Source organism: Temnothorax nylanderi, unplaced genomic scaffold (assembly GCF_030848795.1).
Source record: "Temnothorax nylanderi isolate EJ_2023f unplaced genomic scaffold, tnyl_v1.0 TNYL_tig0062_pilon, whole genome shotgun sequence".
NCBI lineage: Eukaryota > Metazoa > Arthropoda > Insecta > Hymenoptera > Formicidae > Temnothorax > Temnothorax nylanderi.
In genome coordinates, this window is record NW_027249124.1 from 1,019,510 (window position 1) to 1,045,702 (window position 26,193).

At 40.1% G+C, this 26,193-nt stretch overlaps 1 protein-coding gene across 4 annotated transcripts in view; it reads right to left on the reverse strand.

Moving 5' to 3' along the window:
- Window positions 1–23,441, reverse strand: part of Foxp (forkhead box P) — a 233,191-nt gene extending 209,750 nt beyond the window's left edge. For 2 of the 4 annotated variants that reach the window (XM_071707954.1, XM_071707952.1), the window contains exon 1: window positions 22,980–23,439. The gene's annotated coding sequence lies outside the window, so the exon portion shown is untranslated. Of the gene's footprint in view, window positions 1–22,979 lie in introns of all 4 variants that reach the window. The other 2 variants (XM_071707950.1, XM_071707955.1) reach the window with 2 other exon arrangements.
- Between the last annotated feature and the right edge of the window lie 2,752 nt (window positions 23,442–26,193).

Here is a 26,193-nt window from a genome sequence, read left to right on the forward strand (position 1 = left end):
GAGTAATGCATGCTGAACACGAATCCAGTGTAGATATCTAATATTTCATGGGCGATCAAACCTAAAACTGATTTATCCCGGGGGGGTGGCGGTTCAACCCCGGCATTTTTGAGATTTCAATTTTTGCACCGTTGTCGTTTTTGCTCTATACCGGTTAAACAAAGCGACGTAGATAAAAATTTCCTGTATAAATTTTGTAGCTAAAGGTTCACTCTTTACAGTGGTATACCACATTTAACTACAATTATTTATTTTGTTGTTAAAAATCGGCACCGAAAAAAAACTAACGGTCTAGCCTCGGTCTCCCCTACTCTTATTTTTTTTGTCCATCAGTGATAATATATACAAAAATAATTGTGATTGTACTATTCTAGCTTCAGCCTGAGACTGCGTTTCGAGACTGATAGTAATCACCGCGTAATTCGCTAAACGAAAAATGCACACAAAATTAACGCAAAAAATATTATTACTACCATATATTGGCATATTTTCTATTTACTTATTTGTTATCATATAACGGTCATGTCTCACTCATTATAATTACAAAAAATAAATTGTATCCACTCATCGTGTACGAAAATCGTACGCGAAGCTGTAGTTTTCATTCGTTCCGTTTTTTCCAGAGATTATAGAAGGATTCCTACCGCGCGGAAATTATACGGCGCGCACGTGTGAGCGACGATCCAAAGATTTAGAGAGAGGACTGTCAAGGCGCACAGAACCTACCCTCTTTCTAAACATCCAACACACTTTGGTGTGATAATTTTTCAATTTGGCTTCATGCGTTATTGAAGTTTGCGTTGGTGGGAGCTCGCCGACAATGTCAGTGGCCTTTTTTGACGAGGAGGTCTGAGTGGCTGTCGCGCAAAACAATGCTAAACCCAGAGTAAACGACCCCCCCTAGCGAAGCACCTCATGTCTACCATCGCGTTCCAACCCTATCCGGGAATAAGAAGAGTCGTAGTGTAAGCAACGCACAACATGTTGTGTGCCATCATGTTTTTTACATCAGCCAGACGATACTCGAGTAGCGGGGTGAGAGAGGACGCCCGTGCCCGTCCGTGTTAATCGCCAGTGCATGCGCGCACGCACACGCGGGACTGTTGCGGAAGTTCGTTACAAGTTTCTCCTCGGCCGCTGCTATCCTCCTGCTTACTTATGATCCCCTGTGACTTCATGACGCCGACGAACCTTCACCGCGGTCAACTAATTCCTTCTTTTTATCCTGCGGATACCGCAGCATAACGTTCATTGACTAGCGGATCGAAGTGTTATATATTTTTCCGTTTTTATAATAAAAACTCTACGATTACATATTTAAAGCTGGATTAATAATCACAATATCCAAATTAGATGTGTAAGTGACGACGATTCTTAATTTAAAAATAGCGCGAGTTGGCTAAAAATTACTTTAGCACAAAATAAAACATATTATTTAAAATAAGAAAAGTTATATATATACAGTGGATTTTTATTTCATTGTTCCTCTTTATTATTCTTCTCTATTATTATCTTCCATAATGCGACGAATTTTAATCTTATCAGAAAATTGTAATTGTATTCTGCAAAATGTTACAGATGCTTTCTCTCTCACTCTCCTTCTCTCGAATTTCACAATAATTTTCACGTACAATTTTGACGACGCAGTAGTTTATAAAGCGACTGTATCAAAAATCCACCAATGATCATCCACATAGTTTGCCGCATTACGTCAACGTATACGACTCGTATACCGGCGTGGAGAGCGCATCACGATTGTTTGCAACTCGGCCGGCCTGTCGAGCTTACACTGTGTTTAATATACAACGATTGTATATATACACAGAATGGACGGAGAGTGGCGATATAGACGGAGATGAATGGGGTAAAGAGGCGGAGGGTTGACGTTGAATACGGAGGCAAAGGAGGACGGGGAGAGGGGGGGGGCGAAGTGGAAAGCTTACACGTACGAGAAGGGTGCGGAGAAAGGTTACGGGGACGCGAGAGAGGGTGGCAGGGCGGGTGGGCGCGCGAGGGCGGGAACCACCAGTCGTTTGTCGTCCGATAGATAAACAACGTCGTTATTGTAAATGCATTGGAACAACACGCTGCGGGGCTTCATTGGCGGCTTTTCTTCGCGATGCGCCCGTCCGTTGTTTACGAGATCGATAGTCCGATCGTTAGAAGATCGATTTTATCGTATCGCCTCTCGAGACGGGGAGAAACAATCGTTGTAACGCATCGGCGTTATACAGCTCGGCACGTATTCCTGTCTCTCTCCTTCCCTCCTCTCTCTCTCTCTCTTCCTTTTTTTTCTTTTATCTTTTTTCTTTTTCGGTATGCGAAGAATCGGCCGCTGTCCATCTCTCTCTCCGATCAGTCGTCCGACGTCGTTCATGCGCTCGCGCCCACCCTTTCACCCTCACTCATCCTCTCGCTTTCGACCCCGTTACACCCCCCCCCCTCTCTACTCTCGGGGATGATGGACTTGCACGGCGGACGACGTAGAACGGAGAATAACAAGGCAGGTCACGCGATACAGGCGCGGATGCAACGAAATTACACACCGATCTCTCTCCGTCTCTCGTGCAATCGTACGTACGCCCGTATGAAATATTTGTCCCGATATAATGTAATACTGATTCGCGAATATTTTCGCTGTTTTTTCCCATTTACTGTGGAGGAGGCCATGCGCGAGGCGAACGGTCTCCTATAGGACATCGATCTGTAAATCGCGCGCTCGGAGATCGGCGAGCGTCCGCACTGAGAAAAAAATGTTGTTAATTTGACTAAACTCGTTTAGTTGGTGTGATTTGTTTAATGTAAATATTAATATATTTAAATCAAATATACGTGAGTAATATCAAGAAATATTTTATTTTATTTTATATAATATTTGTTGAATTAACAAATGTTAGCTTGACAGCCCGTGACCGCTGCATTTAGTTGAATCAAATAATATTTCTTTGAATCTACGATTTTTTTTTCTCAGTGCGGCGAGCCGTTCTCCGAGGATTTTCCATCCTGGACGAGACACGCCACGGCTAGGATGTTTCAGGAAAATTTTGAAACACAGATACTCGCGCGCGTAATTCGTCGTCCCGGCACGACGGCGTAAGTCCCGGCGGGCTCGAGTGTGGCGAGCGAGCGAGCCGATATTTATCGGAGAGACGGGTACGCGATATATGTGCGCGCGCGGACTTTCATTTGACTGTAATAACATGTCGCGCGGGCACGAGACGGAGTGTTTGCAAGGGGGTAATTCGGGATGCAAATTAATGCGCGTAATGGCGATAATACGGACGGAGTTGCGCGCGCTTTTTCGCGACGGAAACGTTCCGATGAAACGTAACACGCCGCCGATAGGAGCTGGAAAAATCTGATCCCCGCGAGTTTCCTTGGCGCATTGCCGCGGCTACGGCCGAGTACATTTGCATACCTTATATTGAGATTTTTCGTATTGTTTGCGTGGATAATGATGGATCTTCGTTGTTGATTACACGCTAATGATTCTTGATTAAGCAGCCTGGTAACCGCGAGGTTTTCTCGAATGAAAAAACGATAAGGAAATTGTTGGGAAATACAGATTCCCGAGATAGCGCGGATATAATCGCGTTAAGCTATATTCGCGGGAAAATCTTTCTTAAAATAACGGTAAGCAAGCAAGGTCGGACGATATGATCAACGCCGTCGAACAATTGGAATAACGTAATAATTTTCAATGGCAACGACGAATCGGCAAACTCATTGAGTCAATTGAATCATAAATGGTGTACCGTTGAACGTATACGAACCGTAAATAACTTGTGTATAACCCGTTCGTTATTGCCTTAAATTTCTTGCTTACTGTTGCAACACCCCGGAACCTTGAAACTCATTTAAAGCTGTTCTTCTTTTTTTTTTCGGCGCGACGCGACGCGACGCGACGCAAGAAATCGCTTCGGCCGAGCCGAAGCGATGGTTTCCTCGATTTCTCAACCGCATTTAAGCGCTGCTATGACGGACTGTACGGTGACCATGAGAGCTCGACGCCCGCTGTTTGTTCCTCGCTTTATCTCGAACGTAAACATCGCTTGGAATATATAGGAGGTGGTGTTAGGAGGGACGGAGATGCACGTATGAACGAATACGTGCACCTCGCCGCGGCGAGGAGAAGGACGGCGGCGGCGGCGGCGGCGGCGGCGGCGGCGACGAAGACGACGACAACGACGGCGACAGCCGGGGCACGCAAGGACCTAGCCGGAGGAAAAAGGAGAAACAAAAATAGAAGGACGGACACACACGGTCGTGCAGGACGGACGGACACTGGATAAACAAGGGGCAATAGAGATAAACAGAGAATATTACGAGAAATATGCGCAAACATGAAACTCTCGTTCCTCCTCTCGCGCGCTCGCCTCCTCCTCGCTCCCGTCCCATACCGCGCGCCGTCCTCTTTCCGCTCGCTTTCGTTTGTTTGGCCGCGTGTTTGTCCCCGCCGCTCGTCCGCGCCGCTCATTTGCAACCTACTTTTTTAAGTACCCATTGCCCTCCCTCGCGTCGCTCTCCCCTCCCGACCGTCATCCCCATTGCTCGTACGCTCGCTCGCTCGCTCACGCGCTCCGTTGCATCGCTGCTTAATTTATCCCCCGCCAATGTTTCGTTAAGGATTTTCTCGCTCGCCCGAGAGATGGTTTGGTCCGGAAAGTTTTTGAAATGCATTCGGCACACTGCGGGGAAAATGGTCGAATATCTAAATGAGATTTGTTTCCCAAGTAACTCAACCTTCATTTCGAATGTGTGTGTGTGCTAGTATAAAGAGTCTCAAAACTTTATTTATTAAAATAAAGCCTTTTTTAAACGACGAAGGATTTCTTATTATTACTACAATATATTTTTTTCTCAGTTTAAAAAACATGTTACGTACACAATCTTGAAAGAACTACAATGTTGAACAGAGGAAAACTAATTCTCAACATTGAAAATTATTGTAATTTCACAAAACAGTACGTCATTCTCCTTAATATATTCCAAGTGTTTATCACGTAATGCATTTCATCTTGAATGTGTGCTAGTATAATAATCTCAAAACTTTATTTATTAAAATGAAATTTTTTTTAACGAGTTTCTATTCTTAATAGATTTCTTCTTATTATTATTATTCTTTCTTATTATTCTTTCTTAATCTAAAAAACATTCATATACATAATCTTGAAAGAACTACAATATTGAGGAAAATAAATTCTCAACATTGAAAATTATTGCAGTTTCACAAAAACAGTGTGTCATTCCTTAATATATTCCAAGTGTTTATCGCGTAATGCGTTTCACTCAACCTTTTATTTCGAATGTGTATGCTAGTACAATAGTCTCAAAACTTCATTTATTAAAATAAAGCTTGTTTTAAACGACGAGTTTCTATTCATAGATAGATTTCCTATATTATTACTATTTCTTTCTTAATTTAAAAAACATTCGTGTACGTAATCTTGAAAAACTACAATGTTAAACGTAGAAAAACCAATTCTCAACATTGAAAATTATTGTAGTTTCACAAAACAGTGTGTCATTCCTTAATATATTCCAAGTATTTATAGCGTAATGCATTTCAATTACAAAACCTAGCATATCTTTGAACAGAGAACTTGTACGTGTAGTTTTAGTCGGCGCGTGACTCATTGTGAATAGACATACTATTTAGAGATAATTTTTCTAAGGTTAAACTACCGTAATGCCTGCAAAATTAAGTTGCACAAAAAGTTGCAAACGTAACATTAATTTATCAAACATAAATACACACAATGTAATTTTCAACGATATAGCAGCATAAACGACTTTCATAATGTTTAAGAAAATTGACTCTGTGTAATGTTGTACGTAGACGACGTTTTCAGTCGATGACGTACTTCGCAAATTTACATACGCAAACAAGTTGCGCCAATACAAATAGGCAGAAGCAAATAGCAAAGCCGCACTAACGAAACTTTTATGAGCGAGCTAATTGTCAGAACGCTACACGTGACTGCGACTCAACGAATTTGCAACAAAGCATTATCGTTGAATTATAACGTCAAGAAACATATAATCTTATTATGCGTAGACATTCATTAATTATATTTTACATGAAACGAGTTTAGCATAAGACACAAATTAGATAACATCTTAATGGTTTTTGCAAAAATATATATCCTCTTTCTCCCTTTCAAAAACAATAAATAAATGCATTATACAGAACAATTGTTATATTAAAATATTGTTTTTAACTGTAACAGGTATCGTTTTTCGAGACATTTTCATAAAACGATTATTAATTTCAACTTGTTTAATTCTTTTAATTAATAGCATTTCGTATCATGTTTCTCATTATTGTAGGATTGAAATTTGCATAGAATATTAAATTTTACTGCATTCTACAATTTACTTATTTTTTCAAAAATTTATCCTGATTCAAAGGTTATATTCACCTGATTATGTTATTAAATAAATTGCGTGATGCGAGGAGAAATTCATTTAACATCGGAAAAAAAATAAATATTAAAGCAGCATCATATTTCTTTCGTAATAGAACAACATCGTTCTGATCAAATTCACATAATACGTACGTCACTTCGCTACGAGTACCTCATAATTTTGCGTGCACGGCCAAGGTAGTAGTAAAATTAGGTCAATAACGAGACGTAGAAGAACTGCCGCTGAGAACGGAAGATTAATACGCAGAATCTTTCTTCAATTAGTAAACGCTTACTCACTCACCCGCCCCCGCGTTCGTCAGCCAATGCTGATTTTATTACAGCGCCGTTTATTCCGGCGAATTTAAAAGATACAAACACCATTTGTCATAATGTCCGCGCGCGGCCGCTTATTTTTCTCAATTCTTTACGCCGCGCCGGTTGAGTGATCGATTAATCTTGTCGCGTCAATCTTCCGGTGTGTAAGCCCTTGCGAAGTGACTGCGCAATCGCCGCAGATCGGTAACAACACACCGGAAAGCCTATAATCGAGCGTTCACGCTCTTGCGTAATTGATCAAAGAACCGATCAAAGATCGTTAAAGCAACATGATGACAAATACATTGTTATACTGCGAATTACTCAGTATCTTTGCCAATGTTCCTCTCCTTTTGTCACGGCGATTTGTTATTTTTATAAATATGTGATATACATATAAATTTAATAACGTACCAAGCAAGAAGCGCTATAATCCTTTAGATGCTAAAAAACATTTATAATGGAACATTATTTAACGAGTGAAGAATAATTATCCGAATGTGCCTCTCGTATCACGATTGCATTTCAAATGTCGTTACAATAATAAATATTTACGCGCGCAAGAGCAATTCTATTTAATCATCGTGACTGACTGAAATCATCCCCACCGAGACACTCGCAATAACCTCAGACCAAAAAAAAAAAAAAAATATTGTGGCGCGCGTATCAATCGCCGGACGCTCGATTATCCGGGCACAGCCGAAGGTGTCCAAAAAATTCGCAGTGTCCATCCCGGCTCTCTCGGACTACCGATATAGGGACGAGACACGAAAGGGAATGAATGCAGACGGGACAGGTAAGGTATTTGACGGTCTATGGTGCCTGGGGTACGTCGAGGGCAGACTATATAATTTCCCTTGAGGGAGATCGGGATGGGCGATACGGGGGTGGGCCGGAGGGGCCAGCGAAAAAGAGGGACGGGGCGGCGGGGCGAAAGGGGGAGGGGCGGGAGAGGGGGGCGAGGGAGATCGGCGTGTTTTCCAGGTGGGGAGATGGTGCCGCGCTCATCCGCGAGCCCATCAACGCAACCATCCTCCGACAATCGATTATTATCTTTCCAATTTGCATAGCAACCGAGCTCTTGTTCAAATCTGCACCCCCTGTTTCGACCCCTTTGGCAACCCCTTGCAAATCCTGCCCCGGCCGCCAGCAGCGTGACTCCTCGTCAGGCACTCCGTATCGTTTCTGTTACGCTGTCGGCTTTTTTCCGTCCCGGGCATTCACGTTCAATCTCCTTGCTGGAGGATGAGTCGGGGAAGGGGATAACTTGAGGGTGCGCGCTCTTGAAATCGCGGAGGTGAGCTCTTGCCCCGTTTCGCACGCTCTGGATGCTCATTTTTTTCTCCGCCGCCGTGATTCCGAATTTTAATCTAACCTCTTGTAACGAGCAAAGATTTTTCATTAGAACGCCGGAGGAGTACATTTGTCGGATGAAATATATTAATATTCGCAACAATATGGAGATATGACATCAGCACGTATAAATGTACGTTCGTAAATGAAGACAAATGATTCGACGTATCAAACGTCACATTCACAGACGGTTAAATAAAACTGTGCATTTAAAGCAAAACAGACTTTCGCCTTGGATATAAATAAATTTACTCTATACCAATGCGAATCAATCCGTGAAATGTGACATTTTATACATCGAGCTTTCCTTTAAAATTTGCATTATTGATTCTCAAGCTCGTGCATTGTGACACATGGCACATTTCTTTTCCTCTGATTTCTTATTCCTTCATTGTCAATCGAACTTATCCGATATTTAACGCCATGCAATTACGCTGACTTAGATATTTACGGTGTTACTCATACGATCGCACGTTTCTTAAACTTCAAATTCGTAACATGTGTCTTACGACGGCGACGTGCACCAGGTATAACGAATATTTACTTTTTGACATTTATTCGATTGCGTTTCAATCACATGGCGTTAGGTTTTAAAAGCGTTATAATACATCATTGATCATTTATCCATTTTTATGAAGCTACAATAAATAACAGGATAAATAATCAAACATAAAAGAAATGGAAATTACGAAAATGTAAGTTGTAAAAAATTCCGGAAGTCTAACACGAATATTCTGGGTACTGCGTCCCCTTCAATGTTGCAAAATGTTTAATATGAAATAGAAGAAAATGGAAAACACATTTTTCCAACGAAGAAATCAAAACTTATATCTCTCATTAGTTGTCCCGACAATCGACATATCAATTATATAAATTTGCAACGCCCCTCCTGGATTCCATCAACGTTTATTCGGCGTCCTATACCCAACGTTAAATTACATTTCCCGTTTATTCGGGAATTCGCGGACTGTATTCCCACATTAAATAATACGATATCGAAAGCTCTGCCACGCAATCGAATATGTCGACTGCGATTCGGGCGCCTGGCCGGGTCAAAAATACGCGTGGCCAGATACCAGCCCTAATAGACTTTCCGTGTCGGCGATAAGATTAAAAATGAAAACGACGCGTATTTCTGTCAGTCGGCCACCCGGTCGATTTCGTTCGACAACCGCGCGGAATCACTGGTGACGCCGTCATTATTGACAGCTACCTGCATCAAGAAATTCATTAAAGAGCCGCTGATAATCGACTAAAAGTCATCGATCGCCCGACATATGTGATACGCGAATCTCGTTCAATCTATAATCATGTTCGTGAGGATTGAATTTAGCACGTTGAGAGATTAGCTTATATGGAAATATACTCTGCATAAAATAACAATTTCCGTACCAATTCGTGAGAAATAAATTACAATAATCCAATTCTTGTATTAAATTTTTATATACCTTTTATATCATATTATATATTTTTATTTATATTAATGAATAAGCTATCGAACACGAGACACCGTTTTCTTAACAACCGCATTGACTTCTCAACTGCCTTTCTTTCGACGGTTTGGAGAATGGACGAGGCACGTCGTCGGGTGGTCCAGAGGGTTGGGACCCCTCCTTTATAAAATCTTTGACGCGTCGCCGAGCGAGGCAGCGCCACGACAGTCATTAATAACTTTTAGGTGGCAGATTTTGCGCGTATTAATCCACACACACATACACATAAACACACACACACACACACACACACCATATTATACCGCGAGGCTATGCAAGGGCCATCCCCCTTTCGGTGCCATCGCTTGTTGGTTCCCGCTTTGCACCCCCTGCAGAGGAGGGCAACCGAATAGCTGAGTCGACGTCTCCTTAATGAAAAATCCGAATCCGGAGCGCGCCTTTTCTTTCGCCCATCGCGCTCGACAAATTCTCGCCGCGACGCGGCGCCGGCGCCGATCCAACGGAGAGTCCCTTAATGTTAATGACCGGCCAGATTGCATTAAAAAAAGTCAGAAATTTTATTTATGTATACCTGTACGCCAGTCTTGCAAAACAATAAAATTTAAATAAATTTTCTAACATAAAAAATAACGTCTAATAAAATAAAATAATATATCTTTTTATAAATATAAAATGTAATAAATTGTATTATATTACTTTCTCTATGATAGCGTTTGCAAAACCGATTCAATTATTTCTCAACAGTTTCTTTCTAAAATAGAGGATTAATAATCTATATTGATGTAATAAAAGTATTTTGAACTCTTATTATATTGTAATATCTAATATTGTAAATCAAAATTTTAAAATAAAATTAAAGCAAATCTATAGTTATATTATTGCTAAAATGCAATTAATGCATTTTCATTTAATATCTAATTAATTTTTATTGTTAATACAATATAATAATTTTATAAAATATTAGTATATATTTTATAAAATATAGATAGAGGAAAGTGCCCTATTATGAGATAGGATCCTAATATGAGATGGCGGGGTTTTTTCATGATGGGATCAACAGATAGGGCCTATATAGGGCCTTTTAGCTTAACATATCTCATATTAGGATTCTGTCTCATAATAGGGCACTTTCCTCTAATAATTTTAAAAATATTATTTTAATAATTCTATATTTTGTTATTTTCTAAATCGCTTAAAATTTCAATGAGACAGTGAGAAAAACCAATGTGGCTTCTCGTATTAACAGGCAATACTTCAAACCCTTCTTCCGTCGCAAGATTCGGAGTTCATCGACTCCGTCACATTTCTCCCTTCATCGCGCTGACAATAAGACACCGGGTGACATCCATATCCACTACGAAGCTACGAAGCTACGGAAACCACCCCCCGACTTTTCTCATTTCTGTTTGCTGGGACGACCAAGCGGCCGTAATGTGCTCGCGTGGCAAATTAACAAACGCCCGAGGAATAAACCGACTCTGTTCCTCTTTCGCCATCAGCCCTCTTCGCCTCTTCCGTGGTATACACGTGCCTTTCGCTCCCTTCCTCTTTCGCACACATTCTTTCTCCTTCTCACTCTTTTTCTCTTCCACATTGTATCAAGGAGGTATATTGTCACTCTTGAAGGTGTATTCTCTCTCTCTGAGCAAATTTCATGTACAATTAGAAGGCTTTTGTAGAAGCTAAACTGCTAATAGTCCCCGAAAAGGGGCTCGCGCCCTTCCGCCACCCACGTCTCGCCTCTTCGCCACCGTGCACCTCATTTCGCGTGACAGTCGTTCTCCCCATCGCTATCCTTCTTCGCCGCGCCGCACCTCCCCCCGCGCGCGCGTGTACCACGGGTTCTTCAACCCTTCTAGGAACTCGCGTTAACCCATCCTCTCAACTCATGTCATCTCGTAGGACGTACCCGCCAATTCACTTCTACGAGTCGAGGCGACCTTCTCGCTCCGGATCAAGATGAGAGAATTCGGCGATAAAACGGGAGCGGCGCCACGAGATTTATCGCGGATTATAAAGTAGGATTGTTTTCATTAAACACGTTCCTCTTTCCCTCGCGACAACCCTTTTTGGCGCGTGTATCTTATTGGCTCTCACCGAGGAGCAGAAACATATGTTTCCATCTTGACGCTATACGTAAAATCTCATGGTAATAAATTCCGCGAATTTTGATAACTATTTAATCGAGTACGCGGTACTCAGAATATCGCAAATATCGTGTCACGATTGGCGGATTTCTTAGCAAAAATTAAATTGCGATATGTAATCGCGTTATTAGGTTAAACCGCCGTTTTTATTTTCTTCGTTCTTTTTTTTCAAAAAATGTAAAAATAATTATACAAGTATAAATTACTATAAATGTAAGAATATAAGTGCATAATAGCGGACTCATGGTCGATATTGCATACATATTGCATGTATGTATGTTGCTTTGTTATATATTTTCTGCAGTGTTTAACTTGCTGTCCTCCTAAATTAATTTCATATTAGACGAAAGTGTCGTGACTGAAGTTATAGAAGTTGCAATGCACTTGTTGACGGCCACTTAATCGAGTGTGGCGCGTGGAGACCGCTTTGCCAGCGCGATAAAGAGCATGCGGTTGCACGCGGATTATGCTAATTGAAATCTAAGGTCTCGTACTTGCGTCGTAAATATCTCACTTCTAATTATGTATTTAGATGCTCTAACAGGGACTGGATTGAGAAGGTTACGACTAAGAAAGTTTAACTGTCTTGCACGTTGTATTACAAATAAATTACGATGTAATTCCTATACTAAAAGTATTCGTGTAATACATTTATCTATCCCGACCTATCCTTAAGGAGTTCTAATCCTTATTATTTTCTTAAATTACTCTACGTAATGCATCTATCTTTGCGTGAAAGTAAACTGTGAACACGAAAAAAAAAATTTATGAGAAAGAGGACGGCGCTAACGACGCTCCACCTTTTACGTGGATTCTGGAAGGAAAAGTGGAAGACGACCTACGAAGAAAGGACTCTTTGTTATGTCTCCTTTTTTAATTCGGGGCGGTTTCCGGCACAGCGCAGATATACGGCCAACGGCATTTTTTTACTCCCGAGAGAGGCTATTATCACGCGTGACTCCTAGTCTTAGTATTGTGGAGAATCAAATATAGATGACAGTTACGCAACGCAATATACTCCTGACTCGCCTCTTCCTCTAAAATATCAGCATTTAACTTGTTAGAGAAAAATTATATAAAAGCCTCTCTCTCTCTCTCTCTCTCTCTCTCTCTCTCTCTCTCTCTCTCTCTCTCTCTCTCTCGCGTATATAAAAAATAAGCACTGCCTTACAATCTACTTTAATAACAATCTTGAAACATTAAACTAACTGTTGGCCAATTTTAATTAAATCAGAATAAATTTGCAAAACTGGGAAATTTTCTTTTAAAAACAACACTTGATTTCATTTGAATAATTATATTCAAATAATTTTCGTAGTCTTCGAAATAATTTCATCCGCGGTAAAAAATAAAAGTGAGTGAGTACTCTATCTTGTTATCATACAATAAATCTATAATATTTGCTTCTTTCCTGTATAAATTATCCAAGCACGTAAATGTCTGTGTAAATGATAGAGACAGATGCGAAATATTTCAGGCACAAGGCACAATTAATCAGGTGAGAATAATATCTTGCAGCTATACACGCAGCTATGATACACGTGCCAATTAAGGCATGCCAAGCGGAGTGTGTAGAAGTCACATTCGCGTCGCTGGACGCGGCAAAGACGTAGCGAGCTAGAGTAGGAGGTAAAGAGAGGACGTGACGATAACTGGGCTAATGTGCAATAATGAACACGGTTGCTTATCAAATGGCCCTGACGGTTCTCTTCCTGCTGCCTGTGTAACTTACAACCGCGTCTTTCATGAACCGCGAAACGCGATTGTAACGCGAGTAATAATGGGCGGCAACATATATCCGACCGTTTCGCGATGTTTCGCAATTCGCGTGAAACGAGAAGTGCTCGACGATGCGATGTTAAAGTTCATCCGTTAGTTTGGCATTTTTATAAATTTAAGATATTCATAATATACTAATCTATGTTACTTTATAAAGAAAACGAAAATCAAATCTATTTATATCTCTCATTGATACTAAATTCAATACTTTTGTAATGATCGTAAAATAGATTCTCCATTTAAAATGTATGTTAAAATAATGAGATAAAAAATGAGATAATGATAAGTATCTCTGTCTAATTTAAGATTATCCTACGTTATACATAAAATTTTAGACAGTTAAATCTATTTCATGGCGAATTAAAGCGACAGCTGAATTTTCAATACCCTATTGAAATATTTGTTACTATAAATACTCTTGGTTTATTTTCGAAAATAATAAAATAAAGACAAAACTTAAAAAAGTAAACTACTATACATTAGCTTTTTTCTTTCTACTATTCTTAATCTCAAGTACAAAATTGTTATTATTATTTAAAACGCGATTCTCGTATGTATCAATACATAAAATTATAATAAAAATGTTTTTTTATTTGAAATTAAAGTAAAATACAAAATTTATGTCATAACTTTGCAGAACAATTCTATTATAATATAACTTCTATTTCCCAATATTTCTTTATACATGCATATACATATACATATGGAGGGGTTAAAGCCATAGTGGTGTAAGTCACTTTTTTTAACCTATCGAGTTAAGTTCATAGATGCAGTCTACACATGCAGATATGTTGAAAAAATAAGAAAAAAAAGTGGTCAAAAAAATTGACTTACACCACTATGGCTTTAACCCCTCCATATATATATATATATATTCTTTTTTTCCTCAAAATTGATATATATTATTAATTTTTTAAACACAATATCTCACATGTCTTTATATAATTTAATTTAAAGATTTTAAAATAAAAGCTATGTAGAGTAACAAAATAATATATTATTCAATTGCCACTTAAAGAAAATTCTTTAGTCCAGTTATACAGTGTGCGATCACTCGCGAGATTATTAACTTAACATTCATTTAATCTTGTTCTTCGTGTTCTCCAACATTGGAACCAGTAATCTTTAAATAAACAATCAACATTTGCAAATCAGACAATCGGAAAAAAAGTCAGATTCTCATCGGGAGACGAAACTTTTTAGAATCGATCAGTCGCTCGTGTTGCATCTTGAAAAATAAGCGTCACATCAATTATCGGTAGCCGCACGACCGACGTATTTTCGCGCGTAAGAGTGTACACCTTGACATGTAGCATGTACGGGGGATATATAGTATGCATATGGAGCTCCTCTCGTGCTAAGAATAGGCAACATACAGACGGTCAGATATAGCTAGGACTTTGCGCCTATAAGCGAGCAGGTCATTGGCATTAGGGGTTGGAAGGGTGTGCATTTGCGCGATGCGCGCATTCGTACGCGATCCAGTCCTCAGTGCCGATCTCCTTTCGATCGAGCGGCTGCATCGCTCAGTGTCAAAGTTCAAACTCGGAGTGCAATTTAGGTTGCACTCCGCGCTATAAGGATTCATTAGATTAATCAATGGTTTTTAACTTTCTTCTCCATATGGGAACAGAGAAAGGGGGAGGGAGGGAGACACAAGTGCGATTAATCAATTCATACGCAAATTAAATAACGATTCGATCACTTCCTCTTTGATTGATTAATTTGCCGGACGTCAATTAAATCGAATAATGGCGCAATATCATTTAATGTTTTTAAATAATTTGGTATATAAGATAATGGAGCGATAAGAAAATTGCCATTTTTATTTTTTCACAATTTAATTCTGGTTCAGTGAAGTTTTTCCGGCAACGCAAAATATTCTAACGATTTTGTGAAAGATATATATACCTTCTCTTATTCTATACGCCATATACTCGATACTCGTCAACGTCGGTACTTCATACCCTTTTAATGACCAACCTGCCTATTATAGAATACAGTTAATATTCTATTTTCTAAGTTTTCAATCGCGAGGCATACGAGAGGCGCACACAGCTTATACCCATCCACGTTGAAACAACCGCCCCCTCGATTAAAAACGACGCGGTGCACTTTCGCGAAGTGACGCCGCGCTGACTTCGATCGGATCGCTGATTTCAATTTAATGGCCCGTCACTCCGACTCTTTGCCCGTTAATTTTTCCGATATTGGTGATCGGCACGCGTGCGCGCGGTCCTGAGTTTGTTCTTTCTGTTTTCCGTTACGCGTGCCCGCGTTGCTGCGTCGAGCCTCGAGCCGCGTCGTGCCGCGCCGCGCCGCGCCGCGCCGCGCCACCATTCATGCATCCCCACGAAACTTTCGTCTGTTTATATCCACATAAATTCTCACACCAGCCGCGCGATACTCCCCCTCCTCCGTTCCGTTATATATCGACTCATCGATCCACTTTATCAGCCTCTTCCTAACCGCGATATTTCCCACGACCAATCACCTGGGAACTTTCGCTGCCAGGCTCCCGCAGCGCTTTTTTTTATTTCGCTACCGCATCGCTTCCGCCCGCCGCGGAATCGGAGAGAGAGAGAGAGCGAAATGCAGACCGCGCCACAGGCAGCGTTACACTATAATCAGGGTGATACAATCGGCGGCATCGGCTAACATCGGCATCGCCATGCATAAGATAGCCGGTATTTATAGTCGCTTACGTCCCATGCGGACTTGGTTATTACCCGGATGAACTATTTATCTCTGTTGCGCTCCGGACAGATACGATCGTTGTTTGTATAACCGAATATAATCTAATATTATTTATTAAATTATTTCGCGCTGTGGCAGGTATTACATTTTACATTTAACTATTTATAAACGCTGTTTAAAAACAACTTCCTTTACATATGTAACATATGTTAGAATGTTCGCTACATTTTTTCTTAATAATGCGTTGAAAAGGACCCTATTATTAATACCATTTTTGATCGAATATAATACGAATATAAAATGTCCCTTTTAAACTGCATAATATAATTTTTTATATTGAATATCTAAGTATTTAACGCCTGTCGGCGTTAAAAAAACTGTCTAAAATCATGTCGCGATGTAACAACAACAACAAATCAATGCTCTCGACAACAAATGCTGTGACTGATGAATACATAACGGAACTAGCAGCGTGCCTAATACAGGGACCAAACGTGCCGATGTAGGTTTATGATATCAAGCAATGCTACGTTTACGATCGATACAAGTGCTCGTATCGTATCGGAGTTAGAATGGTTTAGAGAGCATGACTAAATACTGACGAACGTGAATTAATGTCGCCTTTGTTTTGATCGCTCCTTTCAACATTGCAAGGAACACATACTCTTATAATCCGTATTATTGCAACTAAAAGCAATTTATTTAACAGGCATAGATTAGAGGAATTTTTAATCCCTTTCATACAATATATTAAATCAAATATTTTTTTTTTAGAAATTTAAGTAAATTATTTTTGTTATGTGTTGAGAATTCAATTAATTGATAATTAATTGATAAATTTTGTTTTCTTCCAATGTATTTATTTGATCACGCGAAGTGATCAAAAGAAAAATTTTCAATAGTAATCTAAAATATACCATCTTACGAAAAAAACGTATCAATCTTGATGCTGAATGTGGAAAGGGCAGCAACATTGTTAAAATCGCGCTTCGCTAAAAATAAAAAATAAAATAGAAACAAGTCGCACCCGTTGTGAATTTTTCAGTGTAGAGAAATTATCGACAGCTGGCCAAATATTAAAAGGCCCCTATTATCGTAACGTATCGTTGGCGGTAATATGTTACACATCAGACACACATATACGCGTTACATAACTTGATGGCAAAACGCCAGTAATGCAAGGAATTCATCACCGGCACGATAGGTATGTAGAATACGATATTGCGGATTAAATACAACTGCGATTTACAATAAAGCCAGGCGTGCACTCTCGTTGATACAATATTTTTATGCATTACCTAGAATATTACTGATAAACGATCGCGTTAACCCCATTAAAAATGTGATTCTTTTACAAAGTCATTTGTATCATGCTCTCTTTTGTCTAATTCGAATTCTTATACTCTCGAGACTTGTCGCTTCACATAAATCACGATTGCTAAAATTTTCGAAACTTGTGTAATGTTTAATATGCTCCATATTTTTAAGATTTGTTTGGCTCGCCAGAAATTTCTGTAACTTTCGAGATCGTCGTCACTTTCAAGATGTCAAAAATCGGTTATATAATCATGGAATGTTTCACGATTTAATTTAAAAAGTAACGTCGAGAAGAGCGACAGCGCCCGCAGATTGAGCGCGCATCTGCTTATCGCGATAATCCTAACGTGCGCGAGTTCACAAAACTTCGCATTCGTTAGCGAGTCGCTAATTTCGCCCAGTTAATGCCATCTGGATCTTATCGAGTACCTAAAGTCTAAAGTCTAATTTAAGAAGCAACGTAATAACAAGTAAAACTGGCGTATCGCGTCACCGATCGCGCCGATACTGAGGTAACGTCGGTGCCATGCGCGCGTGGGCGGATGACCTTAACGTAAATGCAAACGCGGAGATATCGGTGCTGAAAGGAAGAGGCCCGGGATAGGAGGCGAGAAGGTGCGAGACCATAAAATACCGTTGTCGGCGGGCCGGCGCGTTATCGAGGCACGCAACGCTATGGATTACGAGAAAATACGCGAGCGTGCGTCGACGTACACTGCACGCTTAGAAAGGTGTGTGTACGCGCTCCATCTATTTTCTCTCCTCTCTCCCTTCCATCCACTCTATACTCTCTTCGCGAATTCGTATCGCTCGCGTATCCGACGCGACGGTCCCTCAAGACTCCTTGCGGACTGGAAGCGCAATATTTGCCATCGGGAAATTTGCATGCTACTCTTAGCGCGAAGTTAACGCCTACCGTGCGATATAAATGTACGAAGTGCTCGAGAATCGCGCGCCGTTTCCGCCTGATAATCGCAGAACATTGGAATGAATGGGACGGCCGCGGAAAACGCGCGGAATGAACGGAATGGTTACTTGTCGCTTGAGATTATTTGCGCGAATTTCTTCAGAATTTACAAGAACTCACATTGTTGCCAAACAAAGCATGTTCATAATTTTTTTTACGAATTAGTAACACGTAATAATTTACATCAGTTAGTTAAAGATGTGTTATTATTATTCGCTCTTTAATCAAAAGTATCTAGCAATTTCCGCATGTAATTAATATCTTTCTTTATGTTAAACATTTCGCGAATCTTTTTATTATCATCCCACCATCGTTCCTTCCTTCCCGTTTCTTTAAAGTGCTATTAAACTTCTTATGAACTCAGTTATAATAGTTTATACGCGACGTGTACCGCATGTAAATATTTTTAACGAGAGGCAGTTATATGCACTCCTTCTCATATATGTATATACATAAGTGTAATGCATTTAGATTGATTAAAATTTTAATCTGAATCGTTACTGGCAGTACAGAGCTAGCCGGCATGACGTAACAATTTTCGCGAAATAGATACATAACGATAAGGATAGAGAAATATCCATGCGGAGGAAACTTGTAACAGATGTTGAGCGCTGGTAAGCCTAGTTTAAATACCGTTATCGGTCCGTACCATTGGGCATAACTGTTTTCCCCGCTGACATACCTCGTATCTCCCGCATTTAATTCCATTAGTTATCCGGCAAACAAATGTACCTTAGTGTATGTAATGTTCTTAATATATGTGCATTATTGGCAATCTCAAACAACCGTATGCGTACGCTGTATCCTAAGAAACCTGCTTACAAGGTAGATAAGGTAATGAAAGATAACAGAACTACCTAGCAAAATTACCTTTAGGAGGTATAAAGGAACGCACGAGGAAGCATTTCGCAGTTTGGAAAAATTAATTACGAAAATTCCCCATGTAATCTTATCAAATATTTTAACGTTTTATCTGCGTTAAATTTTAATCAACGCGGAATGTAAAACTGCAATTGATACTAATCGAATAATATACCGATAAGTTGCGTGTGTAGCTTAATAAATTAAACACGTAACTTCGATCGAATTAAAATAATATTCCGCAACGATGTTTCGCAACAATTGTTTGTGAATTATCATTATTGCTCTCTTAATTGAAAGATACGTATATATCTTCCATACCGTGATTTCACACGTTTCGAATTAGAAAGTTAATATACCTTCGAGGAACGGAATGACAAGTAAAATATACGTGAAGAAGGCTCGCGGTGGACGGCTTGGTAAATACGATTATCAGCGCAATGCTGGACTGCTGGACACTCGGTGTTCGCATGTACCTACACGCACGACACGCGTATGCGTGCGTGCTCTACACGCCGCGCGTCACACGCTAGAAAATACGATTCATTACACGGGCATTCGCGCGAGTTTCGTTCAAGTTGCACATGTGCCACGAATAATAAACAATGTCCGGCAGCGGAGATTGCGTGTCCCACGTGCGCGACCCCACGACAGCCCTTGCCTTCTCTTATGCAGAAAGACCGACGATTATCGATATGACATGTGGCGCGGCGATTTCCATGCACGACTGACTCCTTGCTTGCAGACTTTTTCCTTCTTTCTTTGCTTTTTTTTTGTGTTGTTCCGATGAACTTACATGAGTATTAATTTTTTTACTGTAAGTCGTGATTTTAATCTGTATAGAAAATGATAATGACTTATGATTGCTTTTATCAAGTTGACGTTCCGTTCTCAAATGTGGAAATAATAATATTTGCGAGTCTAATGTTTTTCGCTTCAATGGCAGAAGATTAATACAGAAGTCATTGCATTAGCCTTCTATGTATAAGTTAAATAAATGTATTTGAAATGATTTGTACAATCATTGTTGAAACTGTCTATAGTAATAAGTTTATATAAAAAATTGGCTATATAAAAAATATATATGATTATTAGTAAAAGAGTTGTTTCCAAAGTTGTTTTTTATTAAATATGAAATCCCGTTATTTCTTATTGGCACGGAGGTCAAATCTCGCATATACATTATGTAGAAATCTCACATTTTAGCAAAATTCGTTTAAATTATATGCCAACATATGTTTTTCAGTCCTAACAAAGTATTAAATAAATCGTGAAATTATAATTCGATTTTTATATACTAAAGGCAAAACGTCCGCTTGTTTTATCTGTTCTATCTAACAATATTTTCACGAGTTTGTCACTAAAATAACACTGTATTTTCAATATACCGATATGTTTGCAATATATACGACAATATATATTGAATTTACCTATAGTTCCATTTTAATAGCCCAAGAGTATACATTTATAAACCCGGTGACCCGAATTCTTATTATACTTCACAGCAATATTTAAGCATCGATACACACCGTCTTAAATTTAACGACCTTTAAATCCGATCGAGTGCTTTCAGAGATACGTTCTTTTATTAATGACCAATGTGCGGAAAATGGCTATCCGTTACATATATAATATTTGCAATTAGCTGACAATTACATAAAGCAGTTGCTAAATTGCTTATTTATAAAAATATACATACTTATTAATAAAAATATAATTTTTTATAATATTTCTTATTTTTTCTTTTACTGTCATATTGCCGCATTCTAATTTAATTAATTAGACAATAATTAAAAATGAATTATTAATATATAACTTTAGGTTAACTCTTATTAATTATCTAAATATTATCGATTTGATCAGCAATTAAAAATAGTAAGACGATTTGCTATATAAATTTAATTATTTACGATAAAGTCGACAAAAGCATGTAATTGTATGTATAGAAAATCAAGTGACAATGCGTCGAATACGTGCGGGATTGATATATTTATTTAATTTTAATGATGGGAAACTCGAAGTAATATCTGTAAACATTTAATTAAAACACAATACAATCGCGGTTGCAGCTTTATCGCCGAGATTATTAGCGCGTCCTCTCCGTTAATAATATTACCGACATTTCCGTTGACGATTGATCGCGGCGCTCAAATGCTCATTACGATCGACAGTAAGTTTAGGGCAAAGATCACATACGTGAACCTCACTTCCGCCGAGAACGCGTCGCTTCCTAATCTCGCAACGATCATCGGAACTTGGAACGTGCCTTAACCGTCGAAACTTTACGGAGGTCGCGGTCTGTCGAACGCGAAACAAGAGCTCAGAGCCGAAGCAAGAGACAACGACAAGTCTTCCTCCGCGTCACAATGCGATAGGAAGCCAGGGGTTTCGAGGCGTTTCGGAGTTAGTCGGCGTCAGGAGATGAAGGCGTAAGTAGGTAAGAAAGTTATTTCCCGACCGGACACGCTCTCAACCCTTCCCCGAGGACCGCGTCGCGTCGCGGTGATGCGGTTTGTACGCGCCGGCAGCGGCGTCGCGACGCCGCCGGAGGACTCCTCCCTCGCCGTCACACCTCCGCCGTAAATCGTTTAGATGTCGTAATTACGCAGTGTCGCAAGGGCCGAGGGAGTCGAGTATCAAAAATGGAACGAGACGAAAGAGCGATTTTATGCGAGCGCCACCGCCCACCGCCCGCCGCCCGCCGCCCGCCGCCGCGCCGCCGAGCCCGCACGTTCGCGCGGAGCCTCCCAGTTGGGATTTGGGATTATGTTGCCGTAATTTATTTGTATCGCGCAGATTTTTGATGGTGCATTAACTGTGTATTAAATTACCAGAATTTGACCGAGAGGAATTCTGCGTATGAAACGCGACGATTTTAAAATATTTCGATCCCGAAAATAATACGCGCGCGATGTTACACGTTTATATGGACTTTTATGACTATAATTTTATGATTAAAATTTCTTTTTAATTCAATATAAAATGAAAAATAAATGTGCTTTTATATTACCATTACGATATTTTGCTCTTTCATTGTTCGATTGGCATAACCATGACACATCAAGATTTAAAACTTCAGTATTTTGAACTTCCTGTTGACAACGCCTGGCGTCATGAATAATTCTAATAGATGAATTAAAATAGCGCACAGAGGCCGAAGCGAAACTTATTTTAAATAGCGAAAATTATTTACTTATTCCCCATTGGCGCTGAAATCGCCTGGAATCGGTGATCGCCAATGCTGCTGCACTAAATACAGATCAGTGACGTCGTGTAACGCATCCCGTTCACGTAAAGATAACGCATCGCGCCTCATTGTTCCCTTAAGCATCACGTCAACGCGTCGCGTCGCAAATCGTCATCGTTACAACACAGCAAACTACCGCATCCGAGTGTCATTTACTATTGAAGGCAGCCCAGCCGTGATACGCTAAACTTAGCATCGGGCACAACGCGTCTCTACAAAGGAAATGACGGGCCTCGCTTTATACCTCATACGCTGCCGCCGGGGAAACTATCGCGTTGACGTATATGCATTGGCAACGACGATAAATCGCACGGTCAAACGAGGAATTATGCCTCGAATTACGGCGCCCACCGCCGCCCAAATATACGCGTAAATACACGCCCTCGCGTACGCGGTGTAGATGGATCAAATGGAATCTGTTTAATCCCTTACCTAAGTCTACCCCATTTCAGATTTTAATCCTCTCGGCGTATCGCTCTCTCTCTCTCTTCGGTCATCTTTCAATCGTCGCTGTAGTCGACGGAAACACCGATAAAAGTTAACTTTTGTCAATTATTACGTTCACCTTACAAAAAAAAATAATTTTTTGGCAATTTCGAGACGGCAAATTATTTTTCACTTCCTAGAAGCAATTATATCCGGGTGCAATCGAGGGAAAGAGAAAAGGTGAGAGGGGAAAGGGATATTTTTTGCCTCAACGTTGTCGCGCTCCGAGAATCGGACTTCACATTGACGCGTACCGATACGCGCTTTGTTATTTAATGTCTTCACTCGTCGCGAGGTATATCGACTAGAACACGACGACGTCACGCGACGCTGGTTGTGCCGTGCACACGACAACGCGGCGGGACAAACCGAGAAACGCACGAGAGAGTTTACAGTAATACCGCACCGCTCACGCAACCGGCGCGACGCGGGCGGCGACGTCTGCGTGCGTTTCGACGAGGAAAGCCGCGATGACCGATCTACATGGAGCGCACCTCCGTGTCGTAATAATTCAGCGGTGTACGTTTGTGTAACGTAAAATGATTCCTGGAGGCGCGATTTGAAGAATAACGATGTTTTGCATCGTCAGATAAAGCCTATACATAATGCTCGCGAGAGAGTTGCCGCGGCCTTGCGCGAAACCAAGAACAAGCGCGATTGGTATCGTATGTGTGTGTGCGTCGCACATGTAAAATCACGATGACCAAACTGCGCGCGACGTGCCGCCTCCATTACCTGCAAAATAACCGTGCTGTTTTACGAACGTTTATATTTTATGGTATCTGCAATTTATATTTCAATACAATAACCGGGATAATGAATAGTTCTCACGGAACGCAAATTCTATCAATTATCCAGCTAACTGTACTCCAATGTGATTGATACTGCAATGACCAAATGAGCTTTAAGAAATACATTTTATATATGTATTTATTCAAAAATGAATAAACAACAACTTATAGATATGCTAGCCTAATTTATATTACTCACTCAAAATATAATATTCAATTTAATTTCGTAAAAAAAAAGAATAAAAAATATAACTGTATTCTACAATATTGCATGTTCGACATATAAAAAATATTCCATTATTTGTCTTCATTTATATATATATATATTTGTTTCGCAAAGTTACTATTCTTATTTTATAAAAACCGAAAAAAGAATTCTCATGTAACATCATGCAAGAATTAAAGATTTAAATACGCGGTCGTCAAATATGAGAAAAATAGTATTTGGAGAATCTCGGTTATTCTCGAAGACATTTAGCCGCGAGCAGGTCACTCGTCATCCCCTCACCAAAGACGGCGCTCTCGGAAGGATACGGAAGCACGTGCGCGTTCTTATCACGGTGTCACCGGGCGGAATAAAAATAAGGAGATGCGGCGTGTTACGTAGAGAAACGTGAGATTTTCAGTGGCACGGTTGGAAAATTGTGCGGGGGAGGAGGCAATATTCCACGATATTCCACGAGACAAACGGAGACGAGAGTATAGCTGGGCATTCGTGGACGAAGGAGGAAAGGATGCGCGTCGGGGGAGAGGGGCGCGCACATGTACGTTGAAACACGTGTGAAAGGGAGAATGGGAGAGACACGACGAGCGACGAGGGAACGGACAAAAGAGAAGGCGAGAAACACGGAGAAAGAGAGAGAGAGAGAGGCGCTCGAGGAGTTTAAAGGCTAAATGGCCGGGATGCGCGCCATGCATAACAATTAGCCTGGGAAAATCATGAAAACGTTGCGGACCTCTTTTGACTCCGGAGAACTAGCCCCCGGTACCTCTACTACCCCTCGAGAAAACCGTTCCCCACCCCCGGGGCGCCCACCGCTCGACGGAAGCACGCCGAGATAACGGAGAGTTACACTCCCTTCCTTTAACCCTTTGCCGCGGGTTCTCGTCGTGCAGAAGGAACAGCGGTTCTCAACGCATCTCTCGACGCAACTCTCCCTAATCAATTATTTGTAAAAAGCGCTGTATTTTTAAAAAATGTCGGAAAAAATGACTTATGCATTCGATCAACTTTACGTAATAAACGAACACCATTAAAAACAATTAGGACCTCATCTGCGCTGCTATACTATGCGTCACTTGTAAAGTTGTGAAAAATATATATGCCATGCAATTTATATAGGATACGAATAAATATTAAAGATATCGTTGAGATGCAATCAAAGTGATCAAAACACATTCCTTAAAATAATATCATTCTGTTAGAATAACCTGTGTGCTAGAATAATATTGCCCACAGGTGCTAAAACACTTATGCTAATGCATGTGAATAAACTCTTACGTTGTGCATTGTAATAGGCGATGACGTCAACAATATCACACTATTTATGCTACGACAGAGTTGTACATGATGGACGTAAGCCGGAAATAAGGCACTCAAGACAAAGGACGAATAGAAGGGTTGATATCGCGTCATCTTAAGGAGCCAGGTACCATCAGGGATGCACGCACGTACGGGCATATTAGGGCCGGGATAATATATGGGTTTCCTTCCAGGCAAGGTGCTCCTTAACGTGATTTACGTAATCTTACAATACGGCGTGCCGGGTTACATCGGCCACCGAATATATTTAACGCGATTTCTCGCCGAAAGCATTCTATCGCCTTAACGTCTTGTGATATTAACCTCTCGATACTGCCGAATATTCCATTTCATAATGAAAATTACGTAAAAATATTTATTTAAAGACAATTCACACGCTGGATAATTTACACTCTTAAATTTATCGCCATCGTCAACGTAATTTTTTGACAGCGTAAAAGAAGGTTAAATCGAAACTAATTGAAGCGACGTATATGTAAGTTCATGATGATAATAAAAAGTACAAATAATTAATTTTAAATGATGTAAAACGTATTCTAATAGTTAATTTTTATTTCCTATTTTGAGAGCACTCCTGTTTTCTGTGAAAATACCGCTACCTTGTTTTTGCAAACTAATTTCAAGATTATATTCAAACATTTGGCAAAGATGCAAATAAATAAAAAATTAATTTGTCTTGTATAAAAAAATCTCCTATAACCACTTGCAATAAAGTATTTCAGAAAAAGTTCCTCTAGTGTGTAATATTTTACAAGACTCTATTCTAGTATAATATTCTTACATGCGTCATCTCCGTTAAAAAAACTGACGCTTCACATGTTTTTGC